At 45.1% G+C, this 4,488-nt stretch overlaps 1 protein-coding gene across 1 annotated transcript in view; it reads left to right on the top strand.

Annotated features, from left to right (window-relative positions):
• LOC103609169 (mitogen-activated protein kinase kinase kinase MLK4-like) overlaps positions 1–4,488 on the top strand; it is a gene marked incomplete at its 5' end in the record, with an annotated part of 18,917 nt that overhangs the window by 497 nt on the left and 13,932 nt on the right. The window lies entirely within an intron of this gene.

The following is a 4,488-nucleotide window of genomic DNA, read 5'->3' as shown; positions in this document are numbered from 1 at the left end:
ATTGAGCTGATTTCCATCTGTGCTTGACTTGGATTCAGATTAAGCAGACATGGTTTCACAGCAGGTTGTAAGTGTGCGTGTGACATTGCATAGGTGCCACAGCTATTTGGAAAACAAAATTTTGTCTTAAGGCCGACCCCGTGGCGCACTCAGGAGAGTGCAGCGCTGGGAGTGCAGCGCCGCTCCCGCCGCGGGTTCTGATCCTATATAGGACTGGCCGGTGCGCTCACTGGCTGAGCACGGTGCGGGCGACACCAAGCCAAGGGTTGTGATCCCCTTACCGGTCACGAACAAGATAAACAAACAAAAAAAATTTTGTCTTAAGTTCCTTAGTCTGATTTTCTTACACTCACAACAAATGATTCTATGCAGTTGGTGATGTGACCAGGCCCCGGAGGGGAAAGTGAGAGACCACACATCTTGAGACGTTTTGTTCAACATGTGCATGCCAAGTTAGCATTATCTAAACACTTGCTGCAAAATTAGCATTACCTAAATATATCACAAGGTGCTTCTTTGTGGATGTTTTGAAAAATGAATTCAGGTTTCCTTCTTTTGTGAGGATAAAAAAAATATTTTGCTTTTTGGGATTTCAATTTAATCTATTTTAGGTATGTGCAGCCTAATTCTTAAAAATACCACGTGGTCTTTTGGTTTTAGGAAGAGCGTTCAGCCTGGTGGAGGCAGCGCATGTGGCTGATTTCTTTGCACTCTGAGAGTTTCTTTCAGACTCTGAATCAGAGTTTTGGGGTGAAATGCAGTTACTCCTTCCCTGCCCTCTTCCCTGTGTCTTCACGTCCTGCCCTTGGGTACCCACCCTCGTGGAGGTGGCACTGGGCCGACTTGGCTGGGCCCAGGATTCATACTCGTTCAAGTGAGTACATATGGGATTTCAGATAAATCCCAACCCTGTAGAGTTGAAATGAAACCAGCCTAGGGAGGGGCATCCCTGGTGTTCACCCCCAGAAGTGCCAGTGGGTGAAAACGTCCTGCTCCGGATACCCCGAGCAGGACCAGTTCTGTGCAGAGACAGTCAGCTCAGGTTCTCCAGCCTGAGTCTTGCTCATCTTTGTCCTGATCCCGGGTTCTCCGTGGCCCTCTCTTGTCTCCGTGTCTGTGTCTCGTGTAGACATCTCCTTGGTGTCATGGCTCAGGGTAGTGGCAGTTGAGCGCGGACTCTGGAGCCACACTGTCTGGGACCGAATTCCAGCTCTGGCCCTGCACCTGAGACGTGGGACAAGTTCCCTAACCATGTCATGCCCCAGATTCCATTTCTGTGAGCTGGGGATGGTCAGAAGGGCTAAATAAATATGAAGCGCTTAGGACAGTGCCTGGCACGTGGTGGGAGCTCTGTGCATGCCGACGGTCATTACCATCGTCATTTGTATCCTTACCACTGCTCACAAGGCCTTTGTGGCCTTGCGGTCTCACTGCTGTGTGCCTTTGACAGGGCTGGTGTGTGTTCACCGTGAAGATGTGGCCTCTCTCTGGTGCATCATGGTGCATTTACACGCACATCGGATTTAGGGGACTGGGTTTCTTTTCACTGTGAGGAGTTGTAGGTGTCACCTGGCACATTTCCCCTGGACCCAGCGGTGGGCAAATGTCAGTAAACTTGAACGAGAAAGATTGATGAAAAAAGCATCATGAGAAGCAAAAACCCAAAAAACCTCTGAAACCGAAGGAAAGGGCAGTTCTGTGTATTGAGAGGCTGGGAATCATTTCAGTCAAATTGAACAAAAAAGAGAGATGGCCCCAGAGAGTTCACAAAGAACCCCAGAGGAAAGGCCTTATGACATCAGCATGACTTTGGATAAAACGTGAATATTTCACTATGAGACGAAGAACCCTCACCTGCGTAAGACAACACCATCGGATGTTTGCACGAAATGTGTTTTCTTGGTATTTCTTCTTACTATAACTACGTCTTCCCTGGCTTACTCTAATGACTGGCATCGTTATGGACGAAGAACCCTCACCTGCGTAAGACAACACCATCGGATGTTTGCACAAAATGTGTTTTCTCGGTATTTCTTCTTACTATAACTACGTCTTCCCTGGCTTACTCTAATGACTGGCATCGTTATGTGACATATTTATGATGCACTTCTCTAAGAGAATAAGAAATGGTTGAGTTCCCTAATCCTCTGAGAATTCCTACTTCCAGGGTTTGGTCTCAGGGAAAGTCCTAAAGAACAGAATAGAGTGGTGGAGAGGTCCTCGCGTGGCACCTGCTATTTCAGGGGCCTGGTGTCACCGTGTGTCCTCAGCATCTTTCCCACCAGCAGAGCATCAGAACGGACGGTGAACATAACACACTTATTTTTCCAAAGAGGTGATACAAGCTGAAAATATCAGTAACCTTCCTGCCCCCCATTCACCCCGTCCTACCAATTACCCTACAAAGCAAAGCACCAAGATAGTGCTGCTGACTGAAGATAGTAATGCCAACTTGCTGATGGGTTAGGAGAGGAAGAGACACTAAACCAAAAGCTCCATAAAGGCAGAGATCTTGTGACCCGCACCTCACGCAGTGATGCCAGCGGTTAACATCCACTGAGCACTTACGTCGTAGGTACCATCTTAAGATCTTTCCATGGGTCAGTCCTTTAAATTCTCAAAACAGCCTCATCCAGTGGATGCTGTTGGGACCCCCCCAAACGAGGTGCAGAGAGGTCGTGAATCTCGACCTAAGGTGGTGGCCGCGGAGTGATGGAGCTGGATTCACACCCGTGTCCAGAACGTGGGCTCTTCACCGCCCCGCTCTTCCATCCTCTTAAGATGGCAAATGTTCAGTAAGTGTTGAAACAAAAGAGAAGACAAGAACACATCCAGAGAGGGAGGAAAGTGGGACCTGCAGCTGAGAGATTGGTGCCGGCCCTGGGAGCGTGGCAGGGAAGTTGCACAGTTGAAATAAACTGAGCTCTAGAGATCCAGAACCTGAAGCTTTTCCTGCTTTCATTTAAATGAAAGTTGCTGACCCATTTCTCTCTAATTTTACTTCAAGACTCTTCTCATAGAGTGAACACCTTATTCAAGATTGTCAGACAGATACAAACACATGGATATGCATGTATATGCATCTATGTGCACAGACACATAAACACTCCTGCATGTGTATATTTTAAAATTTGGAAAATATTGCAAAACGCAGAAGAGATCAAACATCAACCATAATGTCTCCAGCCAACTGGTTTTCAACAGAGGTACCAAAAATATACACTGGGGAAAGGACAGTCTCTTCAATAAATGGTGCTGGGAAAACTGGATATCCACCTGTAGAAGAATGAAACTAGGTCACTCTCTCTCACCATACACAAAAATCAACTCAAAATGGATTAAAGACCTAAATTTAGGGCCCGAAACTATGAAGCTAGTAGAAAAAACGGGGTATGCTATAGGAAATGGGAGTCTGCAGTACTTCGTTGAGTGAGACTGCAAAGGCACAGGCAATTAAAGCAAAAACACACAAATGGGACTGCATCAAACTGAAAAGCTTCTGCACAGCAAGCGACATTGTCAACAAAGTGAAGAGACAACCTACAGAGTGGGAGAAAGTGTTTGCAAACTACACATCAAACAAAGGGCTAATAGCCAGAATATGTAAGGAACTCAAATAACTCAACAGCAAAAAACCAAATAACCCAATTAAAAAATGGGCAAAGGACCTAAGCAGACATTTCTCAAGAGATGTACAAATGTCCAACAAGCATGTGAAAAAATGCTCGAAATCACTAATCATCAGGGAAGTGCAAATTAAAACCACAATGAGAAATCATCTCGCCCCAGTTAGACTGACTGTTATCAAAAAGAATAACAAATGCTGGCGAGGATGTGGAGAAAAGGGAACCCTCCTATATTGCTAGTTGGAAGTGAGTTGGTACAGCCATTGTGGAACACAGTATGGAGGTTTCCTCATACGACTAAAAATAGATCTACCTTACAACCCAGCTATCCTGCTACTGGGTATATGCCCAAAGGGGATGAAATCAGTACGTCAAAAAGACACCAGCGCTCTCACGTAGATCTCAACACTATCACAAACCCAGGAAATGGTATTGACCGAAATGCCCACACATATGAATGGGTAAAAAAAGCTGTGGCATATATACACGATGGAATACTACTCAGCTATAAAAAGAAATGATACCCTATCATTTGCAGCAACATGCATGGAACTGGAAACCATCCTGTTAAGTGAAGTAAGTCAGGCACAGAAAGACAAATACCACATGAGCTCACTTATATGTGGAATCTAAAAAAGAAAGAAAAAAAAGTGGTTCTCATAAAAGTAGAACAATAGGTATCAGAGTAGGGTGGGGGGAAGAGAGGAGATGGACTGACAGGTACAAAACTATGCTGTCTCCCTAAGTGAATCACTGTGCAGTATATGCCTGTATTGAGACAACACACTGTACCCCACAAATAGGTACAAGTCTGTGTTAAAATAAAATAAAAAATTTAGTTAAAAAAATGTATAAGGAAGTT

This window comes from Galeopterus variegatus, unplaced genomic scaffold (genome assembly GCF_000696425.1).
Source record: "Galeopterus variegatus unplaced genomic scaffold, G_variegatus-3.0.2 Scaffold9294, whole genome shotgun sequence".
NCBI classification, from domain to species: domain Eukaryota; kingdom Metazoa; phylum Chordata; class Mammalia; order Dermoptera; family Cynocephalidae; genus Galeopterus; species Galeopterus variegatus.
The sequence above is the reverse complement of the archived record's forward strand: the minus strand, read 5'-3'. Positions and strand labels throughout refer to the sequence as shown.